The sequence below is a fragment of the Podarcis tiliguerta genome (genome assembly GCF_965153285.1).
Source record: "Podarcis tiliguerta genome assembly, chromosome: 3".
Classification (NCBI taxonomy): domain Eukaryota; kingdom Metazoa; phylum Chordata; class Lepidosauria; order Squamata; family Lacertidae; genus Podarcis; species Podarcis tiliguerta.
The window spans coordinates 71,722,124-71,743,723 of record NC_139536.1 but is presented as its reverse complement, the minus strand read 5'-3'; positions in this window follow the sequence as shown (position 1 = coordinate 71,743,723).

The following is a 21,600-nucleotide window of genomic DNA, read 5'->3' as shown; positions in this document are numbered from 1 at the left end:
GGTTTAGCTGAGAGGATCTGATTGACTCTCTTCCCCAGCAACTCAACATCTTCACAGCCAGATCTCCCCACAGCAAAACCACCATCCATTCCACTACTCTGGCTCTCTTGTATCTGATCTACATTATTCTAACAGAGCCACAAAAGAATTAATATAGGAAAATGTGCAATCGTTTGATTTAAAAAACAATATACTTCTTTTTGCACATTAGTTTGGTGTATGCCAAAATATGCTAAAGCTGACAACTGAAACCAAACCAAGCAAAATATTCTGTCCCAACTCCTCCAAGGTCCTTTTATATGATAATTTACTCACACAGCCAATTGCTGAGCATCGAAACCCATACCCGGTGTTTCAAAATGCCCAAATACTCATATTTATTCAAAAGACAATGCTAACTGTATGTAAATTTAGAGCCATCATCAAATGCACTTGATAAGGTAATAGTCCAAAGCGCTTTTTCAGGACTCTTGTGAACAAATCTTATTATTTGCTAACTCCTGTGCACTGCCTTGGAAATACAGCTTCTAACATTGGAATAATGCATAAATATTACATTCAGAAACCAAGCTTGGCAGAGGCATTAATATCACTGAGGCCTAGATCTTTTGTTTTCATTTTGTCTCTCAACCGATTACAGTATTTGTACACCTCTTGTCAATTAGCTTGTCTATACATGTTTCACATATGCAGAAGCTGAAATAAAACTTGACAGCCACTTTATTCTGGGCCTCGGGTCTGGCAACATTTCTAAATATTCCCTTTTATTTATTTCCCCCTTTAATTTGCTTCTTACTGATCTATATATCGAAGCTCTCTGCTTACTTTGATATGCAGCATACATCTTAAATAAGGGATTTTTAAAAATCATTACCCATAAAGTTAATTTGCAAATGGATGATTTGCCATTTGTATTTCAAGGAAGCCAAATTCTATCTCATTTTCTCAGGTATACACATGGATTGATTCATTTGGTTTCAGCTGAGATACCACATGCTTAAAATCAGAGCAAGTGAAATCAGAATTTTACTCCAGTGTTTGGAATTATATTAACTTTGTGAAGGATTTTAGTAAGAGATAGTGGGTTATTGCTGAGGCATCATAGACAAAGATGAGTGGCCACAGCACCCTACACGTGAGAAATTAAGTAGGTTGTTTTGGTTTCAAGCAGGTAGAGGAACTAATTTAGCCAGGTGTTCTGCTTAATCTGCCAGAGAACAATCAAGGCAGAATGGGATAAGAAATTGATTTTACTCATCAGATAACCTTGAACACAAAGCTTCAGCAATTGCCTTAGACTTTACTATTTTACAGTGATCACCACAAAGATATGCAAACATTATCAGCTCATCTATTGCTCCCACTCACCTGAAACAACATATTTCTGTAGTGCAAAGTGACCTTGTACCAGTATTACATTTCCAGCATAACAAGGGAGTAAGAGGTATCCAAATATGAATTTGGAAAGGCTTTAAAACAGAGCAGTGTGCAATTCATTGGTACATGTGGTACACTTCCCTTCCTGATTTGGCTCACCACCCATTTGAAACAGAAGAGTAGGAATAGCAAGTCCTGATGCAATTCTGCTTGGAACTTCTGGAACTAAACAGAATCTTACTTAACTATTTAGAAATCTAATCAAATAGGTTTTGCACAACAAAGGTGCAATGTTTCCAATGCATAACTAGTTTTTCATGGCCAATGGGAGCTCTAAGGTCAACACCCATCTCCCAAGAAGGCATTGTTTTCCATTCCACCATGTATTTATCACATGCAACAATGTTTTTTTCCTACTGCAGTTCATCTTCTGTCAAAATTGCCATTGTTTGTCTTACTGTGACAAAATTACAGAACTTACTGGTACATTATGTAAAAAATGTTGTCATTATATTACACAGGAGAAAGTTATCATTACGTATCATTTGTGGAATGAAAGCAACAACAGCAAACACTGATCATATTTGCTGAATTGATTTCTGTGCTGGACATATGACATATGACAAATATTTGTCCATACACTGGAACCTCGGTTGTTGAACGTAATCCATTCTGGAAGACTGTTCGAGTTTCGAAACGTTCACCAACCGAGGCACAAAGGGCTGTCAGCAATTTCAATGGGGAAAATTGAAAAACACGCCTCAGAAGCTGTTCAACTTCCAAGGTGCGTTCAAAAACGGTAGCAGTTACGTTCGGCTTCTGAAACGTTCAGCTTCCGAGAAGCTCAAAAACCAAGGTTCCGCTGTATTTCTGTTGGCATCGGAGTTCTCCAACATCCCTCATGCCACTCTAGTCCTTTTTGTAATCTTTTATAAATCTTGAATATCACATCTAAGTTCACACGCTGTGAAGAATGGACTTCCTTTCGCATTGCAGGCATTTCTGATATTGGCAGATGAGGCTGTTAAGAACAGAATATTCTGCAGGGATGAGCTCCACTCTGTGGACCTCCAGGAATGATTACAGTGTGTATGTAATGGTTAACTTTGATGTTCTAAGGCATTTTATTCTGTGTGTGGCTCTCCCCTGCCACTCCCCAACAATTCATTCAGGCTAAAATCGGAAGAAATTTAGGAGCCTAAGACAACAGCCATTAAAAACAAATAATGGAACATCATACAAACTAGGTTTAATCCAATATCTCCAATTTTAGGAGCAATTGGAGATTCAAATACCACATCAAATAGCTGACTAACTTTCAAGAGCATCTTACCCTCATATACTTCCAATATGAAGCAAATTCCTTTTTGTTCATTATTTTTACTGTATTCAGCCCCTTATCTGATGCAACTAAAAGAACTGGAGCCTACGGAAAAATAAACTTTAAAAGGGAAAGAGAAAACACTTGTCTTTTTTCATAGATGAATGTCATTAAATTGACAAGTAACATAAGGGGGAAAGAAGCAGGAAACATTTGCTTTATATGTGGCGACGATATACTTTTAAGCCAATCATGTGTCTGAGTTGACCTTCCTATGCCCTCCCCACAGTCTAGCTGAAAAGTGGAACGAACACTTTTCCCAGGCAGGCTGAGCAAGCTACAGAGACCCACTTCATTTTAAACAAGAAACAATAGCTGAAGAACCAAAATCAGAACCAGTGTTATAGGCTGTTGAGGGTAAAGCAACAATGCTTGCAATAAGTTACCTGAACCAGTGTGGCAATAGACAGGTAATCTATTCTTCTCTTGCTGATTCCTCAGAACCTGCAAATCAGAGACAGGTAGTTGCTATCTCCAGCATGCATCACTTGTGGTTTTATATTTTTACAGGAATCTCACTGGCCTTGTTGAAGACAGAACCTGGGGCTAGATGGATGCCTATCAGCCACAACTACTCTGTCCACCTGATCTTTGGAGAAGAAATAAGGTGGAAGGAAAAACACAGGAAAAGGCAGAGGGGGGTGGACAAAGTTTGTGGTTTTCAATGAAATTTTAACTCCCTTTAGCAAAAAGCTAAAAAAGAAGGTCTATGGACATTTATGTTCAATTGTTGTCTCCCCTCCCCCCTTTTTTTGCACAATAGATTGCAAACTGATGCATATTGTATAATAAAAGCTGCATAGTATGCCTGCTCTTAAATTGTAATCTTTGTTGTAGCATCACAGTAGTTGCATGAACTACAGGCTTTCATATTCAGCAGAGAAATTTGCATTGTCTTAATCCCAGTGAGATCAATGATTTCACACCTTGGAAAGGGACCCTGTGGCCCTGCAGGTGTTACTGGATTCCAACTGCTTTCCACCTCATTCATCCTGGCCAATGTTGTGTTGTGTTGGGAGTTGAGAGCCCAACAGTATCTGGACAGCCATGAGTTTTCCATTTCTAGTTTAGACTCTGGTGGCACCCTTCAGAAAGCCAGATTTGATCCAGGGGCTCCCTCTAGTTGCTGACGTGTAATGTGAAAGGAATTTGTTGACTAGGGTGTTCAAATAAGAGGTTGTATTATATCTGTATAATATGAATGCTAATTTTGCTGCAACTGGGCAACTAGTAAATGAAGACAAAGCTATCATATGGTGGTGACCCAAAATAACTTCAGAAATTATTAGCTTCATGTATAATTGGTGGCAACATCTCCAACCCATGTTCATAAGCACAGGCTGTATGCTTTTAACCAGATCTGAAATTGTTTGTGCAGTGTTTTAAGTGTGGTAAATTTAAGCAAAATGAAAAATTGGCTGACAAAGAGAAAGCAGCAGTAAGGGTAGAGCAATGTGTTAAATCCTTCATTTAGGTAATGTTCCATTCATTTCAGATTCATGAGTATGGGCCTTTTTAGACTGAGCCAGCATACTATAAATCTCAGGTTATCCGTTATTGGGTGGCATTATGCTATTTGCAATTGTACGTGTTTATTTTCTGCATACTTTACTGCATAATGTCTGTTTGCATTCTGCATGGAATGCTTATTGAGGCTCTCACCTCGTCCTAAGAATACTGAAACATGGGTTATTTTCCAGTATGATTGTTGCAGTTACATATCTCTGATTCCACCTGCAAAAAAATAATAAAATACAACCCTTCCAGAAGCCACTTCCCTTGGTCAAGAGAGCTGTTATAGAAACCCTTGCCTGGAACATTTTCTCCAGTCTTCCAAGTGAAGAAATCCAGTTACTTCGTTCCACTGGAATGAGTAAGGAAGCCCCCTTGTGCAAGTGATCTGCTGCCTCAATTCTTCTGGGTGCCTTATGCAGGGCCAGCCCAACACATTTTGCTGTGTGAGGTGGACAAGATGGTGCCACCCATTCAACAAATAGAAGCCAACTGGAACTAACAGTTGAATCTTACTTCAGTACTAGCCACAGGCTAGTGTCCTCCACTGCGCCTGAAAGTAGCAGGCTAGTTATGGGGATAAAGGACAGGCTGCATGGCACACACTGCTGTGCCTTTCAAAATAATGTTATGGCCAGTGGACTCAGAAAAATCTTCCACCTGAGGTGGTTGCCTCATTCTGCCTGATCATAGAATCATAGAATCATAGAATCATAGAGTTGGAAGAGACCACAAGGGTCATCGAGTCCAACCCCCTGCCAAGCAGGAAACACCATCAGAGCACTCCTGACATATGGTTGTCAAGCCTCTGCTTAAAGACCTCCAAAGAAGGAGACTCCACCACACTCCTTGGCAGCAAATTCCACTGTCGAACAGCTCTTACTGTCAGGAAGTTCTTCCTAATGTTTAGGTGGAATCTTCTTTCTTGTAGTTTGCATCCATTGCTCCGTGTCCGCTTCTCTGGAGCAGCAGAAAACAACCTTTCTCCCTCCTCTATGTGACATCCTTTTATATATTTGAACATATATAGAGCCGGCCCTGGAGAGAGAGGGGGGGAGGGAGAGAGAGTTCTGCTGCCCACGGCAGCCATTTTGTGCTGGCACCCATGGCTCTTACTTCAAGATATGATTACTGGCACCTCTTTTTATACCCCAAAAAGCACAAAGTATCTCACATGCATACACAGAAAAGATTTCAACATGCATTTTTTGTGTTCTGATTTGGATGTCACTTTATCTCAAATAGTTGGGTAGAAATTTGAATGGTTGAGTTATGCTTTAAATGTATATCCTTAGCCAGAATGGAAATCCTGTGTTCCATGGCTACTGTGTGCATATTTTGCTGTGTGGCAAGCAGGAAGCCATGAGCGCATGCAATGTAGTCCAAGTTAGATACTGTGAATCAGCTGTTTATAAGGGGAAAGTGGGTGCTATGTTTAGTTGCCCTGAGTATTACTGTCACCAACAAACAGCTACAGTACTTGGCAGGTTTTTAGAGTATATAATCATAGCTGCACTGTTGCATGTGCATAGATTTAGACCAAAGTCCGTGTTTTCAGCCTCTGAACCGAAGTGATCGTGTTGCAGATTGCAATGGAAAACCTTAGGAAATTTCAAGGCATGAAGGCAAAGTGATACTGAAAATAACGACAAACAACCAGGGCAAGAACATTTCCATACAAATAATAAGTACAGTGCAGATTTAGACAGGCAATTGATCACTGGGGAACACAAAGCTGTGGATCAAAAAATTTACCTGCAGCTCTTGTGTTTCAACTCTGGTTTATTACAGTCAACACAGAATTATTGCCTTCAAGCCAACCCCTCCTGGAACTTCTTCAGTTTCCTTACTGAGGAGAAAACTGTGATCTTTTATTCCCTACAATACAAAATACAGTAGGAAAGTTAATCAGAAGGCAAAATCCGGCAATCCAGATGTATACATGAGTGGAACAAATGACAGAGACAAACCAGAGAAAAGTGAGATGGGTGGATTTTAGAGCACATCATGTTGGAGGCTGTGTGCTCTGTATTACACAGTTAGGATAATTGATACAATTACTACTTAAAGGAAAGAGCATTTTGCTAGAGAATAAAGTAGCAGCAGTGTCGGGGGGGGGGAGTATTCTAGTGGGATTTTATTTTTATTTTTTGAGAAATGACTGCTGCAGAAAATAAGTGTTTACAGATATCTTGTCTCCCACCTTCTCTTTTGTGGCAGCAGCATTTCTTCCAGCTCTTATGGCTCAGAACATCTAAATATTCATAACCAAAAGGAGAGAGAGAAACGCTCTCAGCTTGGAGCAGCTCTAAGCTAAAAACCATGATAAATTGAAATGGCATAGTAATTTCTAATGAGTGTGGTTTTCCCCCCCTTCAGAGTGATCCTGAGCTACACTTGAGGAAAGCAAATTAAATGCAAAATTAATTGCTAGGATGATTACATGTTTTTGATAAACTCCTTTGTTTCTCTTGTTTTACTTGCTACGATGCAATGCCGATGCAACATTTTTCTACTGTCAAGAAGAAACCCTTTGATCCTGCTTTTTAGATAACACAAAGTCCAGAAGAGGCCTACAAACAAATTGAACTCCTGATTCTGAGTTGGCTTGTCTAGTTCTGTGACTGGCCAGTTATGGCACTAAGTGTTGTGCTTTCCCCTTCCTTCAAAAGGCAAGTGCAGAGTGGCTTGCGGCTTGTCGGATCAACGTCTTAGTTTGTGCCTAAGCATGTATGTGTACCTCTGCTGCCCCTTGTGACCTGTGCTTTACTTATGTACCACCCTGATTTATGGATTAAAGACTTTAGCAGAAATAGAACTGGAAGTTCAAGTTCTTCCAGCAGCCGAGGGCTGAAACAGAGCACTTGTCTGATAGACAGAGCTACACTCATCGATATGTAGTGGAAAGACAGTGTGATATTAATGCATGACATGTGATTTAGTGGGGCTGACTGACAGCAATGCTAGAGCTCTGAAAAGGGCACACCTGTAGATTTGTATAGCACATCTAAAATAACGGACCCAAATATTATCCTCAACAATTGAGCAGAGCCACAAGGCTTTATCTCACTTCTCACTTCTACTGCCTTGGTATCTTGTGCTTGTACTACTCTTAGGTTTTAGCCATGAGAGCATCTGTTTCCTATTAAAACATTTAGGCTAAAACCAGCACTTTCTCTGCATTAGGGCTCACCCTCAGCTTCCTTCCTCTGAGTAAATATGAACAAACATTGCCTCAGGCAACGCAGCAGTAGGGAGGAGAGCAGTGTGCACTGAGAAGAAAATCACATTCAACAATTTATCTGTAGTTTGCAGTGGAATGCTATACCAGTCTACTCAGAAGTAAGTTCCACTGAGTTAAATGGGACTGACTCCTAGGACAGTGTATATAGGATTGCAGCCCAGCCAATAAATAAATTGAATGTAAATCTGCATACTACAAAAGATAGGTTTTACAAGTATTAAAGAAAATGAGATTTAAAGAAAAGCTAACCTACTCTGTTAAAAGTTTGCCACTAATGCTTTCTTTTTTATTCCCTTGTTCTGTGATACATGACAACAAAAATGGGTATTTCTTTTTTAAATGAACTAGTATGACCTTCAATTTGAGCAAAGCCACCCTGCATATGAAAATGGTGTGATAAAATGGTTGCAGAACTTAAAACATATAGAAGTACAGCAAATGTCATGGTACAGCAAAAATTATTTTCAGCCTTTCTCCATCATGTCTCAGGTAGCAAAGGTGCATATTGCACAAGCTCACTTTAGATAGGCAGATAGAGACTAAGATGCACATATAGATACTGATAGATATTGCAGTCACTATAAAGGAGAAGGAGCAAGAAGTCTTGTTTAAGTGCCATAAGTTTATTTAGCCCTGGTCAATGCATTTTGCCTATAGTTCCTTTTCCAGGAACATCGTATAATAATAATAATAATTAATAATAATAATAATAATAATAATAATAATAATAATAATAATAGAAGAAGAAGAAGAAGAAGCATTTGGATTTGATATCCCACTTTATCTCTAGGGAGTCTCAAAGTGGCTAACAATCTCCTTTCTCTTCTCCCCCACAACAAACACTCTGTGAGGTGAGTGGGGCTGAGAGACTTCAAAGAAGTGTGACTAGCCCAAGGTCACCCAGCAGCTGCATGTGGAGGAGCGGGGAAGTGAACCCAGTTCACCAGATTACAAGTCTACCACTCTTAACCACTACACCAATTCTGGGATCAATATACATAGTTCTGTCCCCCTGTAGGCACCCCGCTTCATTTACTGCCTTCCTATTCTTTTTCTACTATAGCAATATAATATTAACTTTTTAATAGCTGGCAACAGACCATTAGCTATCAAGCGAGAATGCCTGCATTAAAGTCACCTTTGGTCTTCTTCATACAATAAGCCAAATATTCTGTAGGCCCCTCCAAAATGGGATATCCCGTTAAAAGAATCCAGGGGAGATGCTTCTGTCTGGACACCCAGGCAGGGGCAGGGGGCCACAGCACTCAACAGGTGCAATCCAGTGGGGGAATTACCCCTTGATGTAAGTCAGGGACTCCCTCATTCCTAGTGGATCCCAAATGCAAATTCTTCCAGCAGGTGGATCAGAAGGGGTGAGGTCCACCCAGTGCCTAGGCCAAACCCAATAAAGTTGTGGCCTAATATTGGTTGTCATGTCTCTTATGCTTGATAATGTGGAGGACCAAAGAGTAGAGGGGGGTGCCTTGCAACACAAGCCAAACATTCTGTGGACCATGAGATCTGCAGCCTTCTACATCAGTGCAATAAAGGATGCATCCATGAAATCTGTGGGAAGCTGCTCCATGTACTGCATTTTTGCCCAAACTGATGAAAACCATTCCTCACTGTTATTAAATGTAACAAATCCCAATTGGCTTAAGGTCGCTTGCGTTTAAGTAATGCAGGATGAAACTTCCTGGTATAGACATCATTGTCTATTCATATTAACCTTTCGTATGGAGATAGCAATAATATGCAATAATTATAGTAGTTACAATAGGTATAGATTAGGTATAGAGGAGCTCTCAATTTCAGGTTCTCATTTTTCCAGCCCTAAATTTGTTTCTTCGCATTTCCATATTATTATTTTTTCCCTTTATGAAGACCTCACGAAAATTCATCAGCATCTTACTATGAATTTCTCATGTTTGTGCAATTTCACTTAACAGGCATATCTTTGCAAGATAACTTCCCCAAATACAGTACAATACACTAATATATGCACTTTAACCTAATATATGCATTTTTCTACACATTACTTGACTGGAGAACTTCACTTCAAAATTTGGAAAAGAATGAATTTCAAAAGATGCTTGTGTTTCAGTTTGTGTATTGTTTCAAAAAGACTGAATTGGTAAGTCTGCCTTCAAAGGTGAAGTGAATCAAATTTCTCACCTACCCCAGGATAGATACAATCTTCGTTTCAGCATGGCATTTTTACATCATCAACATATTTATAAGGATTGTATAGTTATACACATCAGTTCATTTATGCAAAACTGAGGCATGGGTTGCTGCATGAAAAGGAGCAAGTAGCATCATGTGGCTACTGAAACAAGAAACCAGATCTGTTATTCTACTAATGCTTCACAGTGATGAAATTGGGTGTACTCCAGTGTCATTAAAACTGTGGGAGTCTGTGTCTGACTTCAGTTTGATGTGGATCTCATCCACTGTGTTTCTTACAATTTTACTAACGGCAATGTGGGTTTGCATTCCTGCACTGAAACAATATCCATTGTGAAAAAATTAGAAAGATTTTTTAAAAAAAATATCCCAGCCTATTTAATTGCTAAAAACAAAAACAAAAACCTGGACTGAAAATCTCATACAAGAGCACAAGCACTAGTTTCCAATTAACACTATTAAAATTTGGTCTCTCTAACTTGCTCTGTAATCATAATAATTGGCATAGTAGTCATAAATTAATGAACCACCAGTTTGCACAGAAAGATGACAACTGTTGTTTTTAGAAAAATGAAGGAAAACAGCGTGTTTTGCACTTTTCACTCCTTCTGTTGTATGTCAAAACCATCTCATCAGTATTTTCATTAAAGGGGCACAGGATTGTCCCTTTAGCAAAGCGAGGGGGCGGGAGCGGGGGGAGGGGGTGTTAAAGCTTCCAACATTGCAAAACTCATAATTTGATAATTTATAAAAATGTTATCTGTAAAGCTTTTGTTGTTTAGTCATTTAGTCATGTCCGACTCTCTTGCTCCTGTCTTCTACTGCCTCCCGCAGTTTGGTCAAACTCATGCTGGTAGCTTCGAGAACACTGTCCAATCATCTCATCCTCTGTCGTCCCCTTCTCCTTGTGCCCTCCATCTTTCCCAATATCAGGGTCTTTTCCAGGGAGCTCCTTCTAGTGAGCACTCAGGGCTGATTTCCTTAAGAATGGATAGGTTTGATCTTCTTGCAGTCCATGGGATTCTCAAGAGTCTCCTCCAGCACCATAATTCAAAAGCATCAATTCTTCGGCGATCAGCCTCCTTTATGGTCCAGCTCTTACTTCCATACATCACTACTGGGAAAACCATAGCTTTAACTATGTGGACCTTTGTTGGCAAGGTGATGTCTCTGCTTTTTAAGATGCTGTCTAGGTTTGTCATTGCTTTTCTCCCAAGAAGCAGGCGTCTTTTAATTTCATGACTGCTGTCACCATCTGCAGTGATTATGGAACCCAAGAAAGTAAAATCTCTCACTGCCTCCATTTCTTCCCCTTCAATTTGCCAGGAGGTGATGGGACCAGTGGCCGTGATCTTAGTTTTTTTGATGTTGAGCTTCAGACAATATTTTGTGCTCTCTTCTTTCACCCTCATTAAAAGGTTCTTTAATTCCTCCTCGCTTTCTGCCCTCAAGGTTGTGTCATCTGCATATCTGAGGTTGCTGATATTTCTTCTGGCAATCTTAATTCCGGCTTGGGATTCATCCAGTCCAGCCTTTCGCATGATGAATTCTGCATATAAGTTAAATAAGCAAGGAGACAATATACAGCCTTGTTGTACTCCTTTCCCAATTTTGAACCAATCAGTTGTTCCATATCCAGTTCTAACTGTAGCTTCTTGTCCCACATGGAGATTTCTCTTTGTATATGCTGTCTGTTTGATGTGGTCTATGAATGTGCCAAATGTCAGCCTGGTCTTGTAAAAATTGTCACAAATTCAGCCAAGTTAAAATGTGTGGGAGATCGACACATTTATCCTTTTAATTTCAGGTTTATTTTGAACTTTGGTGATGTACTTTTACCTTTGTATGAAGACTATAAATATGGTACATAAATAAAACAATTCAGGCTGCTGCTTTCTTTACTGCTAAGTCTGGCTTGGATGTAACTTAGATTTTATTTTAACCTGGAACAAACAGCAGACTTTGTAGACATAATATCACAGATCAAATCCAGAGTAAAAAGTTACTGCTTTTAAGGACTAAAAAAAATAACCCAAATCATAAAATAAATAAAAGACACAGCTTCCAGCAAAATAAAAACTGATGCATATGTAACTTCACACGCAGCTGTAGGCTGGTGTCACATTAACAGCAGGATCCACATAGTTTGCTTAAATTATTTTGCAGAACAGGACAATTTCATGTTACGAATCAGCATCAGGAGCCCAAGTTTACAGACAGCGTGAGCCAAGCAAGCTCTTAGCAGCATGCAGCCTTTCAACAAAAATGTAAATTAAATTTCATTTCAAAAGTATTGCTTTGGGATCCATTATTTGTCAAAATCCATTTTCTGTTAACCAGCCCAGTTAGAACAGGGGTGTGAAACTTCAAGCCCAGGAGCCAAATGTGGCCATCCAGAGCAATCTTTCTGGCTCTCCGGGCTTAGACATTGGTCAGTCAGCTTAGCCAATAGCCAAGGGGATGGAAGTTGTAGCCCAATGACATCAGAGGACCCAAACTTGAATGGTAGCTCAGTTGGAAGAGTATGAGACTCTAAATCTCAGGGCCATGTGGTTTGAGCCCCACATTGGGCTAAAGATTCCTGCATTGCAGGGGGCTGGACTAGATATCCTCATGGTCCCATCCAATACTATGGTTATATGATTATAACTTGAATATTAGTGAATAAAGTTCCTAATAATGGATAAATTGCACCAAATATGAGTTTTACATCAGGACTAAGTTCCAGGAAAATCACAAGCTCTGAAAAGAGAAGGCTTGATGGAATCCAAAATTAATAGAAAATACGGGTTGCCCTGGCAGCATTGATTCAGATTTATAGATCTACCATTATTACATTTTGTTTAGCATAAACACCTTGTAGTTCCATTGTTAAAAGCCGTTGTAGACTACATAATAGTCCTCCCTATTAGACAGAACCAAAGAGAATGAAAATTCACCAGTTAGCAAATATCCTTCCCACTGCCTTCACAGTACAAATTAAAGCATTAGACCTGTTGTGACGCATTGCTGCCTGCCCATTACATGAATGGGAGAAGGGAGTGGTCAGTAGTGAAATGTCTCTTTCCTGAATGATCAACTTTGCTCGTGTGCTCAAGACATCGATTCTATAAAACAGTTTGCTGCACTGTGTGAAATATGAGCAAGCCAGGGCTGAACTGATATTACCCTTGCTGATACCTTTCCTGGGAAAATCAGAGGCTCGCTATGTCAGGTTCCTTAGCAGTGGCAAAGTTTTTATCGGTGGTTGCAGGAACCAATGATCCCTATCTTTAAGTCTGAACAAAATGCTTGTTTAACCTGGAGGTAGGCTGTCTGAATTGTGCATTGCTTTGTAATGATTTGTTGGGTCTCTGAACTGTAATAAAGATTGATTGATTGATTGATTGATTGATTATTATAGTTAAGCACATAGTCCAGGTAAGGAAAGGCACCTTATGAGGGCAGAGAGCAGGACTCGTAAGGGATGTGGCCTAGCAAGGGATCTGGTCTGAGGAGAGGCCTGAGGTCCAGATGGAGATCTGTAGTGTCACATTTGGTTCCCCACCCCTGTGCTACATGGGCAGATGTCATTGCATGGGCCATTCCCATAAAATTAGCACACTCATGGGGAGCAGGTACAAATTCCATGTGAAAGATGCACGCGATCAGCCCTAAATTCCTAACTGGATCACTTAGATATTATTCTAACTGCACTGGATATGCTCCTGGATAAGCAGACCCCATGTAGCTGGTAGAGTATTTTAAAAGGGAACAATAGTCAAAAGGGAGGTGGCCAAAAAAGGACACACTCAGGCAATTAAAAACCAGCCAGCAGCCAATATTGCTTCTCTCTCACTCATGATAATTTGATCACTTGTTCTTCTTTTTAAGCTTGGAAACTTGGCATTCCCCACCAAGCTCCAGCCCTGTCATTGTCAACTGCTGAATATATCTAAAATTTGTTCTTGCTTTTCTACATATATAATTGATTATTAGAACTTCCTTCTTGTTGGTCTTCCTGCTTCTCCCCTTAGGCCTCTTCACTCTGTCCTCAATGTCATTGCTTGTTTGATATTTTCTGCTTGTTACGTTATTTCTTTATACAGTTCTCTTCACTGGGTTCTCTATCTTTTAAACTTCTTGTACTTCCAAATGTCTCCATGATCTTGCTCCTCTATATTTATCTTCTCTTCTTCCACCATATGCGTTCCCTCATTATTGTTGTTCTAGGAACCAACCTTGTTCCTCAGCCTAAGATTATCCATGTCTTTTCTTAACCTTTGTCTCTTTCTACTTCCAATTAATTCCACAGTTTAATTATAGTGCTTAGTTAAAACTATGAAATTCGCTCCCATGAAACATAGCGATGGCCACCAACCTGGGAGCCTTAAGAGATTATTAGACAAATTTGTGAAGGTTAAGGCTACCAGCCACTGTGCCCACCTTTTACCTTCCCTTTGAGGGGGGCAGTATGCCATTGAATATGCCATTTTCTGGGAATCACTGGCTGCTGACCATTTGTGAGCTTCCCATGTGCATAAAATTGGTGAGACAAGGGTATATAGCCCATTTAGATTTTTGAAGAGAAATATGAGAGGATTTAAAGCCTACTGTGGCTAGAAACTACAAAGGATGTTTCATAACCTGAGTATGTTGAATCTCTGAGAGGCTGAAATACCTTTTACAGATCCCTCGCTTTTTTCCAAAGTCATTAACCCTTTCCATTAAATTTTTGCTAAATTAACAGTGCCACAGTAGTAGGGCGTTGCACTGTTGTAGCTTCTGCCCTTTAAATGTTCAGTGCCTAAAGTCAAATTATTGCTTAGCCACATCTGCTTGTCTGGATAGACAGATGGATATTAAAAGCCCCCCAGTAGCACTGAAAGAGTGTCAGCCGAGTTGTCCTTGCCAACACTCCATCCATCAATCAAGCAGCTTTAATGTCCTACATTATGCTCTGGAGATGCAGTTCAGCACATCTTGTCTGCAGGGGCAAACTACATGGTCACTACCTATGCATTAATTGGCATTACTTATTATGACATTCAATCTGGTATAAGGCCCAAATAGTGTACATGGTCCTCCGATTCTCTGCCATCAGCAAAAGGCTTCATTTACTCATTGTACTCACAGAGCTATATCAAAACCCTCAAATCTTCAGTGTACAGGTTGACTTATTTGTTACTGTTTTTTATTCAGGAATGGGTCTATTCACTGGGATCACACAACAAACTGTGTGCATGCATGTACAATTCACTGTTTACCTGTTTACATGCATCAGAAAAATGCTGTTTCTATTCAAGACGCTTCAGAGCAGGTGAAATAGAGCCCTTTTGGAGCATGCCACTGCAATACATATTCGAACACTCGTTTCCCATTACCTATGTGTCAGGCGATGGAGTCAGGTAAAGGTCAGCAATTAAAAAAACAAACAAACAAACACCAGTGTCAGTGAAGTTTGAATAAAAAGAAACCAAAACTGTGCATGACCTATTGATCTCAGCAACTCTTCTCAGTGGTGGGAGTTGTAGAGTCAGTTGTGAGGACTGAAGGTCCCCGCCTTCTCACAGTCCCCTCCTTTCTATGATTTTTTCCAAGCAGTCAGAGACTGCATCTGCATACAACCAACCTCTGATCTGCTCTTTTCATTTCTCTGCTTGTTCTGGGAGACCGGGGGGAATGGAGCTGGTTGCAGCAGCATGGGAGACTCACCAGATTCTTCAGCAGCCAGCCTCATCTCCTCCTCTTGTCCACCCTCCACTCCAGCCTCCACCTCTGCCTTGGAGTCTGAACTGCCCTCTGCCCCAGCCTCTTCCTGCTCACTAAACCCTGTTGTTTCTTCAGCTTCTGACACCTCCTCTTCCCAGTCTGCTCCTCCTTCTCCCTCTGACCACTCATCGTCATCCACCACCAATCCCTAGGCTCTGAGACTTCTTTCCCTGGAGGTTCCCTTGGGAGTTCCCCAGCTGGTTTCTCCCACCACTCCTCCACATCCAGCCAATTCATGACACTATGCCATACAGGCAGGCAAGGCTGTAAGCCCAACACGATGCCACAGGTGAGCCCAGAGTTCCTTTCAGACTCAAGCTTAAATCCATGCTATCTGTGCTGCTCATGGCAAGATTGTAAAACAGGGATCGCCTGTGGGCACATACAAACACACATGGTATCCTCCATCCTTCTGAAATGAGGCTTGGAAGAAGCATTTTGTTGTAACAAATAGAATAGGTTAGCTGTGCACTTGGTCACAGTGTGTGCAAATGGTTTGCAAATGTGCCCAAGGGCCCAACAAGGTTGGCAACTCCTGCTCAGAAATACCTAGCCTTCCATTGCACTTCTTTTCACAGTAACACCACAGGTCCTATTCAACTAAACTAGTGTAGGAAATAACAAAATTAAAGCCCATTGATTTCAATGGGATTCACATGCAGCTAACTTTAGATGGGTGAAAGCTTATGAAGCCTTATTCCCAGTTTACAAAGGGAAACTCGGGTCTGAAAGTTTTAGAACTTATACCCACATCTGAGGTGGATGTAAATCCTGCTCTAGCTCTAATGCTGTCAACTGACGGCTCACCTTCTTTACTGTGTGGCATAACCATAAAGCTTTTCACTCAGACATCCCAGAAGTTTGGACATTGATCAGAACTTCACTGTGCATTCTGATTTCCTATGTAAATCACGCTTTATTATATTTCAGACTGCATTAAAATGAGGCAGGGACCTTATTTACTCTTATCTCTTATAATAGCAGAGCTTTGGCTCTTCACCCTGTTTTTCTAATATAAATTTAAATGACTTTTATGCTTGCTTGTTCCTCCCCCCTTTTTTCTTTTGGAGGCATTTTTTAAACTGATACTTGATTTATTTTTGCTCTCTGTGGTTCAGGAAAGCCACTCAGGAGAAAGAAAAACCTAATTAGATATTCACTTTGACATTCTGGCCCCCGAAGAAAGAACATTAGCTTCATACTTATCCATCTGGTTATCAATTTTAGCTGGAGAATCTCTGCTTATAATTTTCTAGGGATATGTGGGCGACCTTCCAGTTATGCCATTAAAATCCCTTACATCCTAACAACATGCTAATTAATGTCCTCAGATGCTCAGGCATGCCACAGTTGCTGTAGGGTGGGGGGGAAGGGGTCCCAATGTGGAAAGGACGGGGATTTTATTGCGGGAACTAGTGTGCCCAATTGTTTTCGGTTCATCTAAATCCTCGTCCTAACAAATTCATAATCACATTTGAAATGACAGCTTGCTTCTAAAAAGGAAGAGAAAAGGAAATAGAAAAGGAAAGAAACCACCACCCTGCTTTAAAAGACTGCTCTGTTAGTAAGAACTAGCTGACCAATGGGGGTTGCCTAGCAACTCCATATTGTCAGGGAGAATTCATCACTGGGATTGTAATGACTCGGGAAGTGCTGGTTAGAAGTTATAATTTGCATGAGAAAGATACCAGTGTCTGTTCTGATTAGGAATAACACCTCTTTACTAATATTGGCCAGCAAACCATACAGTGCCAGCCATCTGTCTGGGCATGCCTTTGTTTATCCAAAATGCTCCCTATGGCAACTAAGCACTCTATGATGGACATAAAGCTGGGAGAATCTTATTTCCTATTTCATGCCTTTGTTTCTACTCCTGCTCACTTTATCTAACTGGATCAAGAAAACCCAAAGTCATTCCCTCCCACCACCACCACAATTTAAAATTCAGAGAGCTGTCTTTCAATATATTGCATATACTCAAATGTAAGGCATGACAAGGGGAGGGGATAACTCTGTAGGGATTTGAAGGAAATTAAAAGAAAGTAACATTCCCCAGGAGTAAACAAGGACAATCATTTTTAATGTTATCTGCAAAGGAGTAACATTTGATGAAACCACATTGCTGCACTTCTATCGAACGGGGATCCTTGAGTGCCATTTTCTTTTCGTCCAAACACTGTGAGGCTGTGCCAGGACAGAGTATATTCAAATGGCATACCTGGCCTTCGAAGAGCTAAAATAGGAAAAGGGGAGAGTAGATTTATTTTACCCGCCCTGTTTCTCCATAAGACAATGAAAAGCAGTAGTTACCTGAAGATGGCCTTGGAAATTAATGCCCAGCCATTTTGACTAATTAACAGAGAATGTACTGCTCTGACACTGATTCAGATATATTGTCCATACACGCTGAAATTCGCCCGAGAATAAATCACCATCTCATTTCTGACTTTTATTACTGCAGCTGAACAGTACAGTCTAAATGCCTGGTGGATAGTTAGCAAATAAGATGTACTTGACAGTGGAAAAGATAACCAGCCTCAGGAAAAAAAATAATCATCATGCAATAAATATTTCACTTTGCAGGCTTCCATTCATCAGATCCACAGAAAAGGTCAACAACGTACTTAAAGTATTGTCTGTGCTTCCTCGTCCCAAGCAAGCCAGTTGTTAAAATACCAGGCTTAATTGTTTTACGTTGCAACCTTGCTGCCTTGACTGAAAGGAACAGCTGTTATCATTACTGCATTTCTTATGTTGCTTCAAGCACCACTACAATGTTGGGTCTGATTTGCACAAGAGCAAGGCTGAAACATTTACCAACAATTTAAATATATACTATTAATTGATGCTTTCCATCTCTGAGCCAACAGCGGACGTGGTGGTTGATGCACCTTCATGCATCGACCGCCTGTATTCCAGATGGCTGTCAATTATTTGCATAGAGCAAATTCTCTGCAGACATTAAGTGGCATTCTAATCAGTGAGGATGACCTTAACTATGGGGAGAGGTAAGCCAACAAAACTCAGCTGAGCAAACAGGAGAGTTGGGAACCCTAGGAAGATGTACTGCACATGGTTTTTGTTTTTTGTGGGGGGCGTTTTGGGGTTTTGGGTTTTATAAACAAGAATAATGTTATACACACAAGTATACCAAGTTTTCTTATTTCATTTGTATATCACAAAAATAGCATAAGAAATGTGGGGAAATATCTACAACATATGTTTCATTAGTGGTCAATGTACAGGTTCTTAGTTCATGAATTGGTTTTAAATGTGATTAACTAGTAACACTTGTGAGTTTTAGTTTTAGTTACAGGTAGGTAGCTGTGCTGGTCTGCCGTAGTCGAAACAAAATAAAAAAATTCCTTCCAGTAGCACCTTAGAGACCAACTAAGTTTGTTATTGGTATGAGCGTTCGTGTGCAGTTTGTTGAAGTGCTCTGAGATCTACAAATGAATGGTGGTATACAATATTATTATTAATAATAATAATAATAATAATAATAATAATAAGGCTGAGAGTTTGTTTCCCTTGAGGATCTATAGACTGTCTTTGCATAGCTACAGTATTCAGAATTCTCTGGCGGAAATTGTTTGAATTTAAATGATTTAATACTATTTTTAATTTATAGTTTATTTGTTTTCTACTGGGGTGGTGATACAGGAAGGCCTCCTTGCTCACCCTAGGGGTGTGGCCAGGGTAAGGAGGGAGGTGCTACAGTTGTACCCTCTTTTCCATTGGCAGGGTATGGTGCCCTGTTGACTTTTCCTGATATAGTAGGCTTTTCCTGATATGTTATAGTTAGCTTACCCACTAATAATTTTCCCTCTGCAGGTGGTTCATGTCCCTGCTTTAAGCCTTACTCTGAGCAGGGCTTATGTATACCATTTATATATGAATGTAAGTAAAATTATGATATTGCAACAGAACCAATTATGTGCAAAGTAACACAGTCATTACGAAGTTCTGTTTTGTATGAATTGTTCCAATCAGAATACTCAACCCTTTAGTATAAGAATCCAATATAGTTCATGAAGGGTTCAAACACAGCTAAGGTAGCCCCTGAGCTGGATTCCACATGGGGAAATGTTAACTTAGAATTTTTACAGCATTTATTTCTGAAGCTCTGACTCATATTTCATTAAGGTGCAGATCATTTTGACCTTGTGCCCATGTAGTTTCCATTTGTCTTGATGGGCAGTAAAACACATGTTTAGTAATTTATTAATCCCTTTAGCAGCATATAATTACCACAATATAAGAGAAGATATCTGCCCTTTTAATTTAGTGCAATATCTAAAGGTTGTGAAACCAGTTTATTTCTCTTATACTTCCCTTTTTCCTATTTATTCATCTGCAGGCCATGGGAACATGCACTGGTTCCATTAATTCAATTTTCAATCAACTTATCTGATGCAAAACTTCTCATTTGAGTCACATAACATAATTTCCACTTATCCTCACACATCTTTGGAAATTGACTCAAAATTAGTATTGCAGTAGTACTTTCAAATGAAATAATTGGGCGACGGGAAGGCCAAGACAGGTTTGTGAAGTTCAAAGAATGCACCGCAGATGGTGAAATAGACGTATGATTTTACACGTTCACGCTTGTAACATACACATTACCTGAATCTGACATCTGGAGAGTTTTATTGCATGGATACAGTGCAAGACTTTGTCAGGCTACTCCAAAGGGTATGGATACAAACCAAGAGAAGCCTGGATTGCTGTTTATCTTGATAGAAGGTAGCATCTTTTTGAAAGCAGGTGGGGAGGTGGCAATGATGGTCATGATGAAAAGTTCACTTTCAGATACAATGAGTTTTACTTCCTTACCCTTCCTGCTCTGTTTATTAATGACCACTTTCCAGATGATCACAGTGGGAAAGTTGCGAGCCACAGCTCGCTTCGTCAACTTTGTTTTGGCAGGTCAGCTCCACCAGCCTTCCTCTCCCTCAACTGTCATTTGGGGGCAGCCATTCCATCAGGCTGTCTCAGTGGAAGAGATGGGAAGCAGGTATCATTTCATCAGCCTTGATCAGCTCCATCAGGTACCTCCTGCCCCTGAGTTGTGCCAGTTGATTTTCCTCTTTTGGCGCTGTCCCTTTTCCCTTGGTGTCTTGCGATTTATTTATTTCTTAGATTGTAAGACTGTGTTGTTTTGATTGTATGTATGCTGCTCTGGGAGCCTGGTTGACTAAAAAGCAGGGTATAAATGCTATAAACAAACAGCTTATTCTCACCTGCTCTGGATTCCTAGCCTACATCAAGTTCTGGGTAATGTAAGGTAGCACACATTGCCAGCCAACAGGCTACAGAAGGGAAGGAGAGGCAGACCTCTATTGCCAGAGATCAGAACCAATAAACTTGCAGAAGCTTTTGAAACTGGGCCAAGGGCTGCATGAAGTCCTAGCTCTACTCCTTCAACCAAGTGAAAGAAAAGCAGAGTTAGTTTTCTTAAATATTTCACATGTTTCACCTTCAACAAAGGTGGCTGAAGAACAGAACAGAACAGTTAAAAGGGATCACAAGGGTCATCTAACCCAATGCAGGAAACTTTTACCCAGCGTGGGGCTCGAACCCACGACCTTGAGATTAAGAGTCTCATGCTCTATTGACTGAGTTATCCACATGTTGTGTGATCCCTTCTGCCCATGATAATGCTGCTCTTCTCTTCCACCATGCTATTCCTGTAGCTCCATTAAGCACGTCCTGCAAGGAAATCCATTCCTTCTATAGGCATGTTAAAGGTGCTGCTCTTTCTTTCATTGTGTTTTCCCTGTAGCTTGTATTTCTGCCCCCTGATGTTGCTTACTAAGAGCCTGTATCGAAAGTTCAGCTGTCTGAATACTGTGCTGCTGCCTGAGGGGAGGGCTCAGCATCTTTGGCAGGAAGAACCTATTAAAAGTTGACCTGCATCTGAAGGTCATCACAGAGCACCCCAAGTCTAAACCAGACATAACTTAAAGACTTACTGCTTTTTCTATTGCAGTGGGACTCTTTGTGTGAACTGTATGTGATGCTACAAAGAGCAACAGCCTACATTTATCATTGATCTATTACTCAGCTGTTTCTGATGAGCCCTCGTGTGTTACACACACTACATTTTTTATACTGCAGACTTGAGCATGCTTGAGACTCTACT